Consider the following 21489-nt stretch of genomic DNA (forward strand, 5'->3'; position numbering starts at 1 on the left):
TTTAGTGCCTGCCCATATAAGGCCATCCATCAGCCGCTAAATATTCACGGGTGAAGGACTGTGGTTATGCAGAGGAAGATGAGATGGTCAGGGTGGTGTTTGGCATAAACTCAGCGAAACTGCGAGAGAAAGTTTTAAGTGCTGGGTCTTAGCAAACATTAAATACAGCCATGGACATAGCACGACATGGCACCAGCACACCTGGGAAACTTCGATGCATGTACACCGAGCAGTTCACGTGAACTGGCGCAGTGCGCAGACAAAAAGCAACAGTTCCAAAGAGTGCTGAACAAAATCCGAATTACACAACTAAAAAGGCAGGAAAAAAATATGAAGCGTCTGATACATACAAGCATATTCATAAGTGCAGCTACTGCGGAAAGAAAGCACACGGTGGAAAAAGTCAATGTCCCGCTGAAGGAAGACAGTGTAAAAAAAAAATATTTTGCTATATATATATATATATCTATACTAATAAAAGGCAAAGCCCTCACTCACTCACTCACTCACTGACTCATCACTAATTCTCCAACTTCCCGTGTGGGTGGAAGGCTGAAATTTGGCAGGTTCATTCCTTACAGCTTCCTTACAAAAGTTGGGCAGGTTTTATATCGAAATTCTACGCGTAATGGTCATAACTGGAAGCAGTTTTTCTCCATTTACTGTAATGGAGATGAGCTTCAACGCCGTGGGGCGGAGTTTCGTGTGACATCATCACGCCTCCCACGTAATCACGCAGTACATAGAAAACCAGGAAGACCTCAAAAAAGCGCTGAAGAAAACATGCATTATATAATTGAGAAGGCAGCGAAACAATAAGAAGCGAGCGAGTGACATATACAACCATATTCATGAGTTCTGCTACTTGAAACAAAGCACGATGTAAACCTACACTTTAAATTAAGTTCATAGACAGGCTGCGCTGGCGTTTGTAATTTAGTGCCTGCCCATATAAGGCCGTCCGTCAGCGGCAATCCAATAGCAAACTGCCACGGGTAAATATTCACGGGTGAAGGACTGTGCTTATGGAGAGGAAGATGAGATGGTCAGGGTGGTGTTTGACACAAACTCAGCGAAACTGCGAGAGAAAGTTTTAAGTGCCAGGACTAAGGTAACATTAAATACAGCCATGGACATAGCACGAGATGGCACCAGCACAGCTGGGAACCTTCGATGCATGTACACGAGGCTCACGTGAACTGGCGCGTGCACAGATAAAAGCAACAGTTCCAAAGAGCTGAACAAAACCGAATTACACAATTGAAAAGGCAGCAAAAAATATGAAGCGTCTGATACATATAAGCATATTCATAAATCCAACTACTGCGGAAACAAAGCACACGTTGGAAAAAGTCAATGTCCGCTAAAGGAAGACAGTGTAAAAAACCCGTGCATGCAGTGTGTCAGGTCTCAGATAAAGAAGAAGACGAGCTGTTTATTGATGCAGTAAAAACGAATCGATGAATGAAACCTGTCATCTTTACAGCGATTGACAAACACGGAATGTAACTTGAACACAACACATCCTACAAATACGAACCTGATTGAAAGAAATAATGATAATCAAATCCTTGATGACAGCAACACTCAGTAACACTCACAAAACAAATACTGTATATTGACAGTCATGTTACGTTATTTTTAAAATGTTCCCTTTTCTTTTCTAGCTTTTTAACACACTACTTCTCGCTGCGATCGCGGGTATATATATATATGTATATATATATCCCGATCTACATACTCGAATAATGGATACTTTATTAGCCATCAATGATTGTTTTGGTAAAGCCATACTCAGTGTATTCATTAGATGAGCGGTAAAAAGTAAGAGCGAGGGAGGATGACTTATTGAGGCATGCAGGCTGTAGTGCGTCAACTCTATCTGAATTGCGATCACATTTGAAAAATATATCTTTTCAAGTTCTATTTAGTCCATATGTGTCAAACTCAAGGGCAGGGGCCACATCCGCCCGGCGTGTAATTATATCCGGCCCGAGATCATTTTATATACTGTATTATTGTTATTAAAGCCGGGTATATGAAGCGCTGGTAACACAATAAACTACAGATCCCATAATGCAGCGCTTCAGCTGCCTTGCGAACACTTACGCGTTAATCAAGTCTACGATGCTGCAAGTTATTGCGAAGCTAGCTCACACGATGCTGAAGAGAAAAGTTGATTCTGAAAATAGAGCCTTTAAAACCGATGGGAGGCTGAGTATATGTTTACTGAACCCGTGTGTCTCATTTGTGGAGCTAATGTGGCTGTAATTACAGAATTTAATCTAAGACGGCACTATGAGACAAAACATCAGGGTAACCTGAATGCAATGCAGAAGATACAGAAAGCAGAATAATTAAATAAGAATCTGACACTTCAGCGGACGTTTTACCCGTGCACAATCACAAAGTGATTTCAAGTGAAGCTGCTTTTATGGGAGACACAAATGCACCAGTGCACCTTGCCCCACTTTCCCTGTTGCCAAGTAATGTTAAACCAAGTCGTCACTACGGTGTTCCCAAATACGCACTTTGCTGATAAACTGAGCGCACTGAGTTTGCACGGCGCTTTGGTGACTTTGAAGAACAAAAAAAGTCCGTCTACATACGGCTCGAACCTTGTGCATGTTTGGTAGCACATATCTGTGTGAGAAGCTCTTCTCAGTGATAAAGACTAACAAAACAGCACACAGGAGTCGCCTCACTGATGAGCACCTGCAGTCCATCCTGAGAATCTCCACAACACAGAACCTCACACAAACAGAAACGAACCTGTGGCCAAAAAAGATGCCAGGCGTCCAGCTCTAAAATGACATATGAGCAAATACAACTGAATGATTTGATTTGTTATTGCTGAAAGGAACACATTTTATTTATATTTCCAGGTTTTGTTATGCAGCATGTTCATATTTGAATTTGTATAATTTTGACAGGATATATTTTTATGGAGAGCAAAATCTTTTGGGATATTTAAAATCTAAGTTTATTTTTTATATAAAATTACATAAGAGTAAAGAAATTTGAATGTTTGTTCTTTTAACGTTTACTTTATTTCTAACTTGTATAATTTAGACAGGATATATTTTTATGGAGAGCAAAATATTATAAGTTGTTTAAGGTTTGAGTTGATTTATTCACGAATAATATTCCTGTCTGTTTTTACCATTCCTACCAAAGTAGGGTATTTTGCTAGTATATATATATAGATATATATATATAGATATGACAACAACACTCATATCAATGACAAAACAATTACATTAACAATCATGTTACATTATTTTAAAAATTTTTCCTTTTCTTTTTCATAACTTCTTTAACACACTACTTCTCCGCTGCGAAGCGTGGGTATTCTGCTAGTATATATATAAAGTTCATATATGACCATATATCTCTGACACTATGTATCAGACAAAGGAAATCACAGGAATCCACAATAACAATAATGAATTCTCAGCAACTACCTGAATTGTTGTTTCAGGCCTAACTTGACTATGTCAACCGATGTGTGTAGTGTTGATACAAATTACAAAGTATTACTGGAGAGTTAAGTGTCAGATAGATTCTCAAAAATATAGAGCTCAGTGCCTTTGAGTGTGTTGAACCATGCTTGATTGTTTATTAACCAGTGCGCAGGTCTGTTCGGTGTTTCGAATCACATTCCATGCTTCATTAACCAGTGCGCATGTCTGCTTGGCTTTTCTAACCACGAGTGGTTCATTAACCAGTGTGCATGTCTGCTCAGCGTTTCGAACCACGTTCCACACATCATTAACCACTGTGCATTTCTGCTTGGTGCTTCGAACCGTGCTTCACGCTTCATTAACTAATGCGCATGTCTGCTCAGTACTTTGAACCGTGCGCAACGATTCACTAACCAGTGCGTATATCTGCTCAGTGCCTCGAACTGCGTTCCACGTTTCATTAATCAGTGCGCAGTCTGCTCAGTGATTCAAGCCACGTTCCACGTTTCAGTAATTAGTGAGAATGTCTGCTGAGTGCTTCGAATCATTATTCGTCAAGCTTCCTTTGAAGTATATATAACATCAGTAGAGTTCAAAAACTCGACAGAATTGCCTGGAGAAATGAATGTTTGTGGATTAGCAACACATTTAAAATGATTTTAATACTTAGTGACAAGAAACAAAACTATAAATTATACATCATGCAAATGCATAATGCTGCAAAGAAGAGCATTAGTAATACAGGTGACGACACCTATCACATTGTAATACTTCTCATAAATATCTCTTCTTCGCTTCGTGCAGCGTTTTCATGCAACACTCATTTTTCTTCAGAACTATATGTCATATAGTATACATCTATATATATTTTTTCTTCATTAGGAGAATACAATGATACTCTCATGTCAGTACCACCATTTTAATATACATACATACATTATATGCGTCCATCAAGTGTGAGTTTTTCTCCCTAAGTGTCTGTTTTTCTTTTTTTTTTTTTCCAGTTAACAGAAAATTCCACTGTGGACTGATAGCAAGCAAGGCAAGCTATTGAAGTAGGGTTAGATTGTCATAGGCGGCCAAGGGCCAAACACCCCTAGTAAAGATATATCAAACATAAATGTGCATCTTTTTTCATGTTTATAACAAAACAAATCATATGAGTGACAATTTCAACTGTTGTTATGGTTGTTGATTGCGGGTATAGGGGTTTACATTTTTTAATATTACATTATTCAGGTCAAATGTGTTATTACTTTGAGTGTGGATGGGCTACATGGTAAATGTGTTAGTGACTGGGATTGCGCCTCTGTAACTGGAAGATCGGTTAGAAATGATACAGACAGGACAACTATCATATTTGTTTAAGGAAATGTATTGTTATTATACTGTGCTGTGACTAAGACAACTTTATACTGATGGCCTATCCGGACCTTGAACAATGTGTTCACAAGGGAGCAATGCCACTAGTAAAGGCAGATGCTTTTCTTGACAACAGGTTCAGATATGTTTATCCCACTGCTTTTTTTGCTTCAACACTCAAGAGGATCTTTAATGCCGACTTCCATAAAAATCGTCAGGTTCTCTTTTTACCACTGAGGAGTCTGCAGTGGCTGCTGTTTCTGTTTGAAAGACAGTTGTAATTAGTTATGGAGCATGTGGATCACTTGATCCATGCAATGCTCACCTTGGAGTGTCCCGTGTGTGTCTGTCTGTGTGCTGGTGACTGATCTGTGCCATGTCTCTCAGCCTCTCTGATGTGCTCTGGATTGACACCTTTGAATGTTTGGTGCAGCACAGCAAATTCAACCTTATCTGCCACAGTAGGTTTGTTATCACCTTATTCAATGACGGGATTCATGAACATCAAATAGCAATGAATAGAACATGGATTAATTTAAATACGTGAGCTGCCTTCCGCAATTAGTCATCACATTTTGATGGTGATTCTAAGTGGGGATGATTCCCGAAAAGATCTCTTATGCGATCCTTCCACGGTATCTCACAACATTATTTTTTTTTTTATTACTATTAATTTTGATGACTTTTTAATTCAGATCAATCTCGGGTTTGCACTACGTGCAGAATTTGAAAAACAATTACCTTAGCCAGTTGAGCCACAATCAAATCATAAAAATATTACCCACACGTTTCAAGACTACTGTAATTCCTTATATTCTGCCCAGTTTATAGATGACAAGACACACTCTAATGAGTTTTTTTGATGCATTACAAATGCCACAGCAAGATATGTGTAGTGCAGAGGAGCTGGATAAACATCTGACACCCTCAGAATTACTGCACACTATAAACTCACAAAAGTATGGAAAAACAGCAGGCCCTGATGGATACCAAGTGGAATTTTATTTAAAAAAATCAAATAAGTTAGTTTCACTATTATCAACATTTATAGAAGCTAGAGACAACAAAATTCTACTTCAAAGATTTTACCAAGAATTAATTACCATCTTCCCAAAAAAAAATAAGGACTTATTACAATGTACATCATACAGATGAATTTCACTTCTGAATAATGATATTAAAATACCGTCCAAAGTTCTACCTAGAAGGATTGAGAAAGTGCTTCCCTCTGTAATATCACAAGACCAAACCGGATTTATTAAAGGTAGACACTTAGCTTCTAATCTCCTACCTTTGTGTAATGTAATATACTTACCCATCAGATTTAATGCACCAAAGACCTTATTATCTTTGGATGCAGAAAAAGCATTTGACATAGTTGAGTCAGACTACCAATTCACCACATTGCACAAATGTGCATTTGGCTCAAATATATGTGCATGGATCAAACTACTCTATACCAGTCCAGAAGCCTCAGTTTGCATTAGCAACATTATTTCAAATGATTTTAAACTAGAATGTTGTACTCGACAAGGATGCCCCCTATCATCATTGCTCTTTGCAGTTGACTTTGATTTATTGGCTATTTACTTTTGAAATGTATCAGAGATTAAGGGGATTATCAGAAAAGGACTTGAACAGAAAATATCACTATAGGCAGATGATATGGTACTGTATATATCAGACCCCAAACATCTGTACCAGCAGTCCTCAATGCACTAGCATAATTTCAGAAGGTATCTGGACTAAAAATTAATTTGAATAAAAGCATGCTTTTTCCAGCGAATTCTGTAGCACACAGTATTTGACTGGACACCTTCCCAATTACTTTAGTAGATCAGTTCAAATGCCCAGGGATAAACATCTCAAGTTAATATAAAGGTAATTTTTAACGAAAGTTTGCTACCTGCATTGAAAAAATTAAACAAGACGTGAACAGATGGTCTACCCTCCATCTCACATTAGCAGAGAGAATCAATACTGTCAAGATAAACATCCTTCCCAAGCTTCCATTTCTATTTCAGAATATCCCCATATACATTAACAAATTGTTCTTTAAGAAATTAGGTTCAATTAAAACCTAATTTATTTGGAATTTGACACATCAACCAGACACCTAATCAAACAAGCAGAATTCTTTTATTTCTTTACACGTGGTGAGTAGAGGGTCTTTGCCTTACAGAGACTAAGTGCAAAAAGCCCCCCCTCATAGGGGGTGAGTTGCATTTTCATAACAGAGATTTTCAAAGAAGCGGTTAGAAAAAATAAGATCAGTTTTATCTAAAGGTCACAGAACATTCTTACACAATTTGTTGATTACAACGGAAAGCAGAAATTCTAGTCTTTTCTTATATTTTTAATTAGGCTTATCAGAAAACTTGTCATACGTTTGGCATCTTAATTGGACAATAACCTAGACACTGCTGAGGCAAGCTGGGAAGTAGCAAAAAACTGCATTCCACACTGGCAGCCCTACTCTATGTAAGCATGCTTATTTATCTCTTATAATAATACCTAGCCATACAGAGAACATGCAGATTTTCATACAGAAGCTAGCAATAGATTTTAACTTCCATTCCACACCATAGAAATAAAATCTTGCTGTACCTCTTAATATGCCCTACTTTGTGCCCCAGAAAATACAAATTATCATCAATATACTTATAATCCAATTGTCTTTCAATCACTCAGAATATGGAACCAATGTAGGAAGCATTTTTAGATAGAGAAGCTCTTATCTGTCACAACTACCCTCTGCTGCCTAGAAAACATCCGGGATTAAAACACTTGGAGATTTGTATATAGATATTGTCTTTGCATGTTATGAACAATTACGCTTCAAATTTAACTTTCCATCAACACAATTGTTTTACTACTTTCAAATCAGAAACTTTGTTATAAGGAACCTACCCAGCTTTCCTCACCTCACACCCATTTGTGTTCCATAGACAATATTGATCAGTCTAGAAAACTCAGATAGCATATCAACAATATACCAAAAAATTTTAAAGTCCCTTTCTTTCAAAGATCCTATGGTACTTTGGGAAAAGGATCATTCACTTGACATTTCTGAAAAGGAATGGAATGCAGTCATGCATATAATACACTCCTCCTTCATATGTGCAAAGCATTATTTTATCCAACTTAAAATCTTTTATCGTGTACAGTTATCTCATTTTAAATTGTCCAAAATGTATCCAGGGTAAGATTCAACATGTCAACGTTGAAGTCTGACTGTAGCTTCACTGTGCTTTATGTTTTGAGTGTATGCCAAATTAACATCATTCTGGACAAATATTTTTGAATGCCTCTCAGACAGTCTTGGTGTCACAATCACTGCCAACTCATTAAAAGCTGTTTTTGGTTTACTCCCAGATGAGTTCAAAGCAGAGAAGGACAAATTGATTGTAATTGCTTATATCTCACTAGTAGCACTTAGACTTACCTTGCTCAACTGGAAGAATCCCTATCCACCTGTTATAAGTCAGTGGGTATATGTTTTTCTATACAATTTGAAAATTGAAAAAATCCAATTCTCACTTAGAGGACCTGGTCAAAACATTTTTAAAATATAGCAAGATGTATTTAATAAAATATTAGAATAAGCATTTATATCAGGGATAAAGGACATTCTTCTTTATTTGTTGTTTTACAGATTTGCTCTTGTAGTACAGATTGCTCTCCTCTGTTTCTCTTGGATGGGGGTTGAATTTTGGCTTTTTAAGTTTGACTTAAATAAATGGAGTTTTGTTTTATAAAATACATACAATTAAAAGAAAAGATTTGTGCAATGCTGCTTAAGTAACCCTAGAGTTTTGGTAATCATGACTGAATTTGTTTACTAAAACAGATTAGTTATTTTAAAATGTAATGTAGAAATACAGTTTTACACCATATTGAGTCACTTAACAATTAATGACAAGTGTGGAATGGGGGATTGGAGAAATATAGAACTTTTTGAGTAAGGTATATAATATAATATAATATATATGTGGCCTGGGGTCAAAAAAGATGAATAATAAAAAAAATGAGATGTTGTTTTGTGCAGATTTTTAGTACCATTTTTGTAGGTTTCTTATATAGGTTTCTGCTTATGCAAAGGCTCTAATTCTGGAAAGCTTAGACTCTCCCTCTGATTGGATAGCATGGATTGCAAATAAGATATTGGTATAATGTAACCTGCATTTAATAGTTACTGCATCATTTGCCCTGTTATTTTAATAGTTTCTTATTAGCAGGAAAATAATGTTTAATAATAGCACTTTATCAAAAGATATATGTAATTTCACCTAAATAATATTGTTTAATATTGTTTTGTTCTGTTTTATCAAGTTTTTGTTTTGTTTTACTTTAAAAGCTCTATATCTAGTGAAGGTTATGTTATTTAAATCATGTCAAACTCACTACCATTGGTGGGCTGCTTCGACTGCCATACGTGCCTCAGTGGGCCACACTGTAACAAATATTATTATACTATTATACAAAGTTACTGTAGCTTTCTTTCCAATACTGAAAATTTTAAAAAATGTAACACTAAAAGTTTAAAGAAAAGCAATTTATTTCAATACAATCTCCGCACAACAGCGTACAATTAGAGTCTTAACCTCTTAGCTAAGTCCCTATATTATTATATTATATTCATTATATTATATTCATTGCTTATATAGGAGTCTTACAGTGTGAGATTTATTTCTTTTCTCCCGACACTTGGCATTTCTTGTTAGTAACCAGTTTGTTAATATCAGGCTAGAAATCTTGTGCAGCTGCAACTTTTATGAGGGATGAAAGGTGCTCGACAGTAAGTCTTGAGCGATGTGGGGGTTTGGTAGCTTTCATTAACGAAAACAATTGCACACAAAGGTAAGTGCTTCTGATCATAGCCAGTACTCTCAAAGCCAACTTATGGATCTGCACATACAAGGGTGGCAGGTAAGTATACAAGCCTGGCACTCCAACTTTGTTGTATTTTGCCATCAGAATAGAATCTGACTGCAGTTCAATCAATTCCATTTGGATATTCTCAGGCGCATTCTCAGCATTGTAAAAGTATGGTGACGTAAACAGCACAAAGTCCTGTTCGTGTGAACTGAAATCGTGAAAACGCTCACTGAATTCATTGTTCAGTAATACATGTTGGAAAACAAATCCTCCAAAAATCTAATTTTACTTTACTAAGTTTACTTCAAAGTTAATATTGTAAAATAAGCCAATTTGCTGAAAGCCCCCTGACTTACACTAATTATACAAACTCAAAATCACAAACATTTGTTAATAAACAACTCACCACCTTTCGCGTCCACTTCAGATCTTCAGCTGTAGTCTGCACTAACTGTTTGTTACAATACTAGCACAAAATTACATAAAACTAGAGCGGAAAAAAAAACGTGAAAATATGCAAGCTATTACTACTCGTGATGGTCAGTTCTGCCCAGTGGCCAGTCTCAGCAGCCCAGCCAGTAGTGTAGCCCAGTGGTCTGCAACCTTTTTGACACCAAGGGCCGCTTTACTAGAAGCAAATTTTTCCTGGGACAGGTGGGCTGTTGGAGGTTGGAGTTTGTGGGGTGATTATGGGAGGGTTCATAGGGCAGTTTTATACACAATTTACATTACATTTCTATTATTATTACGTTATAATATATTAATAGAAATTATACAGCTTACTATAATGCAGAATCAGTGAGAGCCCTGACGTTGTTTTCCTGCAACCAGACGATCCCATCTGGGGAGGATGGAAGACAGTGACACGCGAAGTGTGTTGCTTATGTTCAGTCTGCTCCGTAATCTCGTTTTGGTTGCTATCACTGCAGAAAAAGTCCATCACAAAGATAGGATGTTGGAAATGGAAGCAGCTTCAGTAGCTTCTTTCACGTTAGTTTAACCTTCTCCTGTCTACACGTTATGCTGACGAGAATTTTTCTCAGTATCTCCTTGCGATAATACACTTTCAGGGTGCGAATGATGCTCAAATCCAATGGCTGAAGCACTGCCGTGCAATTGGGAGGGAGAAATTCAACGTGAACATTATCTAAATGCGGAAGCATGTTGTGGTCAGCTCAGTTATCCTTTTCTTCTTTTTCATATTGTGAGGTTTCTGAACTCTTTTGGGATCTGGGATCTGGAATGCCCCCTTCCCCCACCACCACAGGAACGACATGCTGAAGTGCATCCCGAAGCACTGTTGCCACGTGTGAGATTGTTTGTACGGGTCCCAAGAGAGTTTACAAACCATATATTTTCTTGAATGAGGTGCCACATTAATAGGAATGTTTCTTGAACAAGCATCACTGCAACCACATAAAAACAGCTTTTTCGGCGTCTTCAAATGCAGCAGTTCGCATACGATTGCAACCGAGATTTTTCTTCTTTTTTACATATAGCAAGTATGCCATTTCAATAGAAGGGTGACAATGAGTTAAATTCCAATAGATTTTTTTTAAATGTTGACGAGCAATAAGGAAAAGGTATCGCTTAAAACCACACAAAACAAAAACAGCAAAAAAAAACCAGTACGATTAATGTTCGAAGAAAGAACATTTTTTACAATGTTTCTTTTTGGGGATCATTGTGTAAATGTCCACAACTGAGCTGTGACCACAGAACTAACTGCTCTGTGGATAATTCATTCAAGCATTTCACGGTCACTTCATTGTAATGAAAGTATCTGCTGCTGAATGGACTTCGTAGTAACAAGATTTCTGTGGACTCGTGTCATATGGGGAAACTGTCAGAAACATAAAAATTGTTGTAATACTCTCTCACCGCAGTCTCTCCTCTCTCTGCGCCGCTGCAAAGCCCCACCCACCTAGCGTTCTGAAAATTGTCCTCAGTGAAGGGGGCAGCCTTTTTACTGTAGCCCTACGCTGAGTGAGTCTCCGTTGCTGGCAGTTCTCTCGCGGCTCGGTAGTCGGCCGAGACCGTAGCCTAGCACTTCAGTTTTGACTTCGCGGCTGCAACTATACTAGCAGATGACGTTTCCGGTACCGTAATACCATGGGAAAACGTGCTTTTGTCAGAAGGCAGAAGTAAGAAAAGTCAATAAGTAACGCCAAAGATGCAGAATGATTCAATCACAAACGATAGTAATCATTTTGTACAAGTTTAGTGCTAACTAGGATCTGTGTTGCGGGCCGCATGTTTGACATGCCTGATTTAAATAACTCTTCTAGGGATTTTCAGTCGTGGCCTTCATTTAGATAATCTTAGAGAATCAGAGGCTGTCTGTGGCACACTCCCATGAAACCAGTTGTGTAATGTGACATGCCCAGAAACATTTTATATAATGGGAACATTCTTCCAAGTTTCCTGAAATTTTCAGAGTAATTTCTGAAAAATGCTGTCTTAGATACACTTGATCTTGGACATTTTATTTTTAATACTGGTTGCTTTCCATTTTCCGCAGTCTTTAATTGTTTATTATATCCTTGATTTCCCCTTTTGACTCTAATATATTAATGAGCTTTTAATAACTGAAAACTCGTTAGTTCAGAATTATTTCTATATTGTTTTCTGTGTTTTATTTCTTTCATGTTAGTCATCATCTTCTTCTTTTGGCTTCTCCCGTTAGGGGTTGCCACAGCGGTTCATCTTTTTCCATATATTCCTGTCCTCTGCATCTTGCTCTGTTACACCGATCACCTGCATGTCCTCTCTCACCACATCCATAAACCTTCTCTTAGGTCTTCCTCTTTTCCTCTATCCTTAGCATCCTTTTCCCAATATACCCAACATCTCTCCTCTGCACATGTCCAAACCAATGCAATCTCGCCTCTCTGACTTTGTCTCCCAACCTTCCTACCTGAGCTGACCCTCTTGTGTACTCATTTCTAATCCTGTCCATCCTTCGTCACACCCAATGCAAATCTTAGCATCTTTAACTCAGCCACCTACAGCTATGTCTCCTGATTTCTGGTCAGTGCCGTCTCCAACAAATATAACATAGCTGGTCTCACTACCGTCCTGTAGACCTTCCCTTTCACTGTTGCTTATAACGTATGTCACAAATTACTTCTGACACTGTTCTCCACCCATTCCACCCTGCCTGCACTCTCTTCTTCACCTCTCTTCCACAATCCCCATTATGCTGTACTGTTGATCCCAAGTATTTAAACACCTCCACCTTTGCAAACTTTACTCCCTGCATCCTCACAATTCCACTGTCCTTCCTGTCATTCACACACATGTATTCTGTCTTGTTCCTACTGGTCTTCATTCCTCTTTTCTCTAGAGCATATCTCCACCTCTCCAGGGTCTCCTCAGCCTGCTCCCTACTCTCGTTATAGAGTGTCAATGTCATCAGCAAACATCATAGTCCAAGGGGTCTCCAGGTTAATCTCATCTGTCAACCTGTCCATCACCATTGCAAATAAGAAAGGGCTCAGAGCCGATCCCTAATGTAATCCCATCTCCATGTTAAATGCATCCGTCACTTCCACCGTAGACTTCACCACTGTCACATTTACCTCGTACATATTCTGTACATCTCTTACATACTTCTCTGCCACTCCCAACTTCCTCATACAATACCACAACTCCTCTCGAGGCAACCTGTCATATGCTTTCTCCAGATCCACAAAAACACAATATAACTTCTTTATACTTCTCCATCAACATCCTCAGAGCAAATATTGCATCTGTTGTGGTCTTTATTGGCATGAACTCATACTGCTGCTCACTAATCATCACCTCCCTTCTTAACCTAGGTTCTACTTATCTTTCCTATAACCTCATGCTGTGACTCATCAATTTTATCCCCCTGTAGTTACTACAGCTCTGTACATACCCCTTATTCTTAAAAATAGGTACCGGTACACTTCTTTTCCACTCCTCAGGCATCCTCTCACTTTCCAAGATTCCATTAAACAGCCTGGTTAAAAACTCCACTGTCATCTCTCTTAAACAGGTCCATGCTTCCACATATTATTCATTTAAATTATCTTTTATATTATCCTTCCCTGTTTTCTTACAACTGAAATTCAGAACAGACCACTTGGGGTTACCTTTCATATTATTTGTGATATTCTCAAATGAACTTTTCACATTTTGACATTTAAAACATTGTTTTCATGTGATTGTCTCAGGTTCTTATAAGCAATACAGTCAGTGCTAAATTTATTTCTCTTGTATATCATTTTTTTTTTATTTTTAGTATTTATGCTATGAAATTCAATTTATGGATTTTTATTTCTAATTTCTACTTATTCCATTTAAATTAGTAATTTGAATATTACAGTATATTTAATTTTACAGATAAGAGCACAATGTGCTATATGGGATGAAGCCATCAGTGGGGTGTTACAAAATGCTACAAAAAGGCAAAAGGCGTAAAATATAAATACAAGATGAGTGATCTATACTAATAAAAGGCAAAGCCCTCACTCACTCACTCACTCACTCACTCACTCATCACTAATTCTCCAACTTCCCGTGTAGGTAGAAGGCTGAAATTTGGCAGGCTCATTCCTTACAGCTTACTTACAAAAGTTGGGCAGGTTTCATTTCGAAATTCTACGCCTAATGGTCATAACTGGAAGGTATTTTTCTCCATTAACTGTAATGGAGTTGAGCTGGAAGGGCGGAGTTTCGTGTGACATCATCACGCCTCCCACGTAATCACGTGAACTGATTGTCAACGCAGTGCGTAGAAAACCAGGAAGACCTCCAAAAAGCGCTTAAGAAAACATGCATTATATAATTGAGAAGGCAGCGAAAAACAATAAGAAGCGAGCGAGTGACATATACTACCATATTCATGAGTGTTGCTGCCTCGGAAAGAAAGCAAGGTGTAAACCTAAACTTTAAATTAAGTTCATAGACAGGCTACGCTGGCGTTTCACATGCCCACAGGTAATGCGGGATACAAGTTTAATGAGAGGACGCAGGATATAAACGAGAGTTTTGATCACTTTGTAACTAAGTTAAAATTGTAGGTGAAGGGGTGTGCTTATGCAAATTCCGAGAGACTGTGTTTGTGGGGGATTGACGGTTAAGGCGGGTGGAAGAGTCACGTCATCATCTCCCCTCCCATTCATCTAATTTCGGTCTGAGCTGAGCTCCGCGGCTAATGCCGTCTTCCGAAGCAACTTTGTCAGACTGCCACCAAATACTCACAGAAAAATCCACAAGTTAATACACACGCTGTCTCTAGAGTTTCTACACACTGAATCCTCCAGGCACTACTTACAAAAGGTCACATTGACAATCGTGTTACGTTATTTTTAAAATCTTTCCTTTTCTTAGCACAAGCACAGCTGAGAAGCTTCGATGCATGTGCTCCATAACGCGTTAAAAATAATGCATTTAATCACACTTTGCATTACAAGCAAAGGGGAGCTTTTGTCAATGCATGATTTCCTGGTACTGTACACCGATTACATTGATCAGCGCATCCCGATTCATTTTACCCTCGCACCACCTTAGTTTGAGAAGAAGTCTGAAAAAATATGAGGTTAACACAGAAAAACATCACCAATTCAAGCTTTATGAATAATCGATTCGCCATCAATAATTGTTTTGGTAAAGCCATCCTCCTTCCATTTTATAATTTTTCTGCCAATAGCCATGATTAAATGAACGGTAAATAAAGTAAGAGCAAAGCGAGGGTGACTTATTTAGGCAGGCATATATATGACAGCAACACTCATGACAATGTCAATCATGTTACGTTATTATTAAAATGTTTCCTTTTCTTTTCATTACTTCTTTAACACACTACTTCTCCGCTGTGAGACGCTGGGGATTTTGCTATATATATAATATATGAATGACCTCCAAAGAGCGCTGAGACTTTTGATATCATGAGCGTGTCTGCAAAAACTGTGGTCTCCTGCCCAGCAAAGTCGAGCAGCCAGCGCGCGCGCATAGCTGTGCCGGCCTTTGAGACGCTGACTGCGCTTCTGCCTTAAGTCAAAGTGACCCACCGCGACTGTCCCCAAAAGCCGATCATACCGTCAGCGAACACATCTCTCTATACTATATAAAAGAAAAAGGCAACTTTCCTTTCTTTACACCTTTTTTCCTTTTATCCCAAACCAAAGCCTTTCTCTCTTAACACTGCAGAGGACACAAAACTAATTTTCTTTAAATGCCGGTAAGGCACATTACCAGAGGCACAAATTTGAACGTTCACATAGAAAATGTAATTTCTATACCACAACCGTCGTGTAGCGCCTTTCAAAAGGGATCTACTACCGAGAGATGATCCATATACATTTTAGCTGCTGTTAGTTACTTACCTGTTGTGTTACACAGTCTTTAAAATGTAGTTTACCTGAAACCACTCCAGTAGTGCTCAATGTACCTGTACTTCTTAAAACGTTAATGTTTTACTGTTTAATAACTTATAGACTATATTTTATTATTTTTCCCTTGCACTCAGTGACCAAAGCTATACACACACATATAGACACATACAAACATACACACAAGTATATCTATGTGTATATATATATACACACACATACATACATACATACACACATATATATAATTTGTGTGTGTATGTATGTATGTATGTATGTATGTGTATATATGATGTAGATAGGTATGTATATATATATATATATATATATGTATATGTAAATATGTATATACTGTAGATATGTAGATATGAAGATATGTATGTGTATATATATGTATGTATGTGTGTGTGTGTGTATGTATATATATGACAGCAGCAATCCAAGCTGTGAGAAAACACTAAAAAAGAGGCGTGTCAGACGTTGTGGTACATTTTCTGATGCAGCTAGACTAAAAACTTTGTGACGCTGCCGCCAAATACACAAAACAATTACTTTGACAATCATGTTACATTATTTTTAAAATGTTTCCTTTTCTTTTTCATAACTTCTTTAACACATGACATCGCTAAGGCTGGTATTTTGCTATATATATATATATATATCACAGCGACACTCATAACAGTGACAAAACAATTACATTGACAATCATGTTACGTTATTTTCAAAATGTTTCCTTTTCTTTCTCTTTCCTTCTTTAACACACTACTCTCCAAGCTGGGTATATATATATATATATATATATATATATATATATATATATATATATATATAGATAGACATGAAAACAACATATATATATATATATATATATATATAGATAGATAGATATGAGAACAACACTCATATCAATGACAAAACAATTACATTAACAATCAAGTTACGTTGTTTTTCAAATTTTTCCTTTTCTTTTTCGTACCTTCTTTAACACACTACTTCTCCGCTGCTAAGCGCGGGTATTCTGCTAGTGATAATCTATGGGAAACTGTCTGTGTAAAGGATTTATGTGTTTTACATTGATATAAATATTCTCATTAACTTGGAAGAACAATGAGCTCAAGCAGTTAAAAATACAAAAAAAATATTATTTTGTTAGAGCTGTCATGTCATTTTCTAACCCACTTAGTCCTGAACAAGGTTATGGACATAGACAAGCACATGGCACAAGAGAAGACCATCTTGACCAGGGGTGCCCAATATGTTGATCGCGATCAACTGGTAGATCAGAAAGGTAGTACAGGTAGATCGCGTTGCACTGAAAAAAATTTTTTTTTACATGTTAGTCTATCATATATCCTCCCTATGGCATTTGCCACTTGATTGACATAAAGGGCGGCCAGTCTGACATCTCTTTTCTTCTAACACACTGGTCATCCCGCACGCATGATCAAATGCGCAAGCTACTGCAAAACTCCAGCTATCTAAGTGATCTAGTTAGCCTTCCAATTTATATCGACTAAAGAAGGGATTTTAAAAAAACAATTGTTGGTTATCGGCTGGATGTGGAATTGGAAGAGGATTTTTTTCTCTCACAGTGTCAAGTGCGTTTGTCTGATCTGTCAATCTATCATTGCTATTCCAAAGAAGGAAAATGTGGAAAGGCACTTTCGAACTGTTCATAACAACTACGAAACTGACTTCCTTCCGAAAAGTGATCTGAGAAAGAGAAAGGAGAGGGAACTAAAATCGCAGTTAATCGGACAACCATTATTTTTCACTCGGCTGATTTCAAAAGCAAAGGCAGACACACCGAAGCATCGTTCTGGGTGAGTCACTCAATCATTAAGTATAAGAAGTCCTTCCAAGATGGAGAGATGATAAAATAGGCCTTCGTTGAGGCAGATGGCTAGAGAGAAATTCCTGCTGAGATTTCAAGACCCCTGGCCAGAGGAAAAGGAGTGTATCTTTGTCATTAAACATGCAGAATAGAAGCAACTTAATAACAATTAGTGTTAATAATCTTAATGCTTTCAAATGAAAAATGCAACATCTGTACTCAAAGCTGCGGCACCTTGATTTGGGAACATCCAAAACCTCACATCAGAGCTGGACATGCAATGGAAGGCGTGTGCGCAAATTGACAGAATACGCTACACAGAGCAGATTGAAAATTGTCTGTCAGACGTTGACAGACGGTTTCAAGACTCAGCTTCATTTGAGCCAATTGCTACATTTAAGTGCTATCCATTTAGGGAAGATGTTGAGGGTGATTTACCCGCATCAAAAATTGCAACACTGTTTCACCTAAAACTCCTCTACAGTGGAGGATGAGATTTTGACACTACAGGATGACATTCAGCTGAAGTATGGGGCTCATAGATAGTTTTGGAACTTACAGAGGAAAAGTACCCAAACATGAGGAAATGTGCTACCTCCTTGACTGCATTATTCGGCTCTACTTATTTATGCAAGTCAGCCTTTTCCCACATGAAGGTTATTATATCCAAATATTGTAATGACCATAAATGTATTGAATTGTTATTGTGCCATAAGGGTTATTCAGTTATGCAAGGTACGACAACATATATTTTATGTATAAAGTATACTCAGTATATATATATATATATATATATATATATATATATATATATATATTTTGTAAAAAAAGGCGCTATGTAGCGCCTGACCCGGCACAGACCACGCAGATGCATGTGTACACAAACACACAGGCTTTATTTTTTCTTCAGCTATGTGACACGTCTTCCCCGTGCCACACAGCCCAAACACAGTCCCAAAGTACAAAACAAAGCACAAAAACAAACCACAATTCTCTACCACTCCTCCCAGGCAAGCTTCGTCTCCTTCCTCCCAACTCTGGCTCCCCGAGTGGTGGTGGCTGGGCCCTTTTATAGTCCACCCGGAAGCATTCCAGGTGATTAACCACCTGGTCCCGATTGCACCTCCGGGTGGGGCTGAAAGCTCGTCCAGCCGGGCTGTGGGAAGCAGGTAGCTCCCCCTAGCAGCCACGCCGGGCCCCAACCCGGCTGTCCTTTACAATATATATATACTGTATATATATACAGTGAACCCTCGTTTATCACGGTTAATCCGTTCCAGACTCTACCGTGATAAATGAATTTTCGCGAAGTAGGATTCTTTATTTATAAATCGAATATTTTTGCAGTTAGAGTATAGAAAACCTGCTTACGACCTTCTAAATACGTTTTTTAACATTATTAGAGCCCTCTAGACATGAAATAACACACTTTAGTCACCATTACACTCGTATTAACCAATATATTAGACAAAATAAGAGAAAATAAGACATATTAGACGTTACATATATCATATTATTACTAGGCTCACCCGCCTTTTAAGGTGACCGACTTTTATCCTCAATTTGTGTGCGCTCCATGTGTACATCAGGCATGTAAGTGTAGGGAATGAGAACATCAAAGTGCCCATTCATAACATCTCCCGAAAACCTACTTTTTTTTTTATCCCCTCGATTGCCTGTCCAAAGTCGTACAATGTCAGCCCGAATCTGTACCGCTAAAGACGGAGTTTCATGCACTAAATAAGCTATAGATGAGAATAAGCAAGCACCATCTCTCCTGATATTTACTACGTGGTGAGGCATTTGTACTCCATCAACATCAATTATTTTCAGAGACATAATTTTGTCTATTTTTCCAGCGCACCACGCACAAAAAGCAAGGGAACCATGGGAGCACCAGAACTCTGCTCACATCGCGTCGCTTCATACCGCAAGTAGTAAGTCTGTGATAAGCATAATACCGCTACACTTTGCACTCACGGGACAGAAGGACAATCCCGACTGCTTTTATATAGTAGATTATTGTACTGTACATTTAATTACACACACACACAGTTCTTACACACAACCACTAACCTATGAAGGCACAACCTCAGTAGGAGAGTCTTCAGGTGGTGCAGTATCTTCAGCAGGTGCATCGTTGTCTTCTTCCGCTGAAGGAGTACTAAGAGTAGGCAGTGGGTATCTGGGTGCGCGGCTGAAGAACATCTTGATAGGCAGTTGCTGGCGCTGTCTTTTCATATGCATGAGGAGGCTTTTGTAGGGTATTGCCATCTTTGATCATATCCAAGAGTTTCACCTTCTCCTGGATAGTAAGCATCTTCCTCCGGCACTTAATTTTATTGTCAGAAGGCTTAGAAAAAGCAGCACGTTTAGGAGCCATCGTGGGGTTTAGATAAAAGTTCTCAGAAAGCACATGCGTAGTGACATAAGCATGTATGAGAAAAAATCACGATAGAGTGAAGCCGCGAAAGTCGAAGCGTGATATAGCGAGGGATCACGGTAGATCATTTCAACCTGGTCATTTTAAAAGTAGCTCACAAGCCGAAAAAGTGTGGGCACCCCTGATCTTGACAGTTCTGCATCTAAGCCTTTAACCTTGCTCTTAGAAACAGATCTGCAAAATTAGCAGTCATTTTTTTGTATGCATTTTTTCTGATGTATTCAGTGAAAGTTACATTTACACCAGTTCTGTCCAAAAAGGGTTATCCACATTGTTATTGATGTTGCTTGTTTTACCCACTCGGAAAGTAGTACAAACTTTATGGATGCCTCATACTGGTACAGACCTGCTACCATTTACCCTAATAAAGAAGTCACCTACAAGTTGTCTATGGTTGGGATTAAAGGTGGCAGACTGATGCTACTTCATCTGCCCTAATAAACTAATATTATCAAAGAAACTTCCTAGCTTCATAAGGTACTCAAAATAGAAGTAGGACATCTTTAACTTGATTTGACCCCATAGAATAGTGCTCACTCCTCCTTTAGCAACTCACATATCTCTGCCTCCCTGTTGTCCTCCTTTTCTTTCTTTTTTCATACAATCTATCTTTATAATGGAAATTTGGGTGAAGTCTTTTGATTTGTTATTTGCAGCACATGATGAGTATATCTCACAATTTTGGTTACCCATGATAAATTTTAACAGTAAGAAAGTGATTTACCTGTTGTTTCACCAGCTGCCTTGATACCCTCATCACCTGCTTGTCCTCTTTCATTTTTCAGTTGTCAGTGGGTTTGTGCATTTCTGCTGTAACCAGCTATGGAAAACACCAAGGAGCTTCCACTTGCACAATAGTAAAAACTGAACAATAGCCTTCTCAAAAGTTAAACAAATGTACAAAAATCACCACACCATTTTAACTTGACATATTGGATAACTTGCTTTGAAGTATTGGATACACTAAACACTATTTAAAAAAAACTTGCATGAAAGCACTCCATTGAGCACCATTTGAATCACATTAGCACCACACGTGTTCTCCTGCAATAGACTGGAATTTCATTGCTGAGCTTGATGATTCTTTTACAACTGTTGCTATTGGGAAACATAGTGATTTTAAAAAATGAATGGATGGAGTATCTTATG

General features: G+C 38.0%; 1 protein-coding gene across 5 annotated transcripts in view; it reads left to right on the plus strand.

The window, feature by feature from the left end:
• fig4a (FIG4 phosphoinositide 5-phosphatase a) overlaps positions 1–21489 on the plus strand; it is a 340932-nt gene that overhangs the window by 298624 nt on the left and 20819 nt on the right. The window lies entirely within an intron of this gene.

This window comes from Polypterus senegalus, chromosome 3 (assembly GCF_016835505.1).
Source record: "Polypterus senegalus isolate Bchr_013 chromosome 3, ASM1683550v1, whole genome shotgun sequence".
NCBI classification, from domain to species: Eukaryota; Metazoa; Chordata; class Cladistia; order Polypteriformes; family Polypteridae; genus Polypterus; species Polypterus senegalus.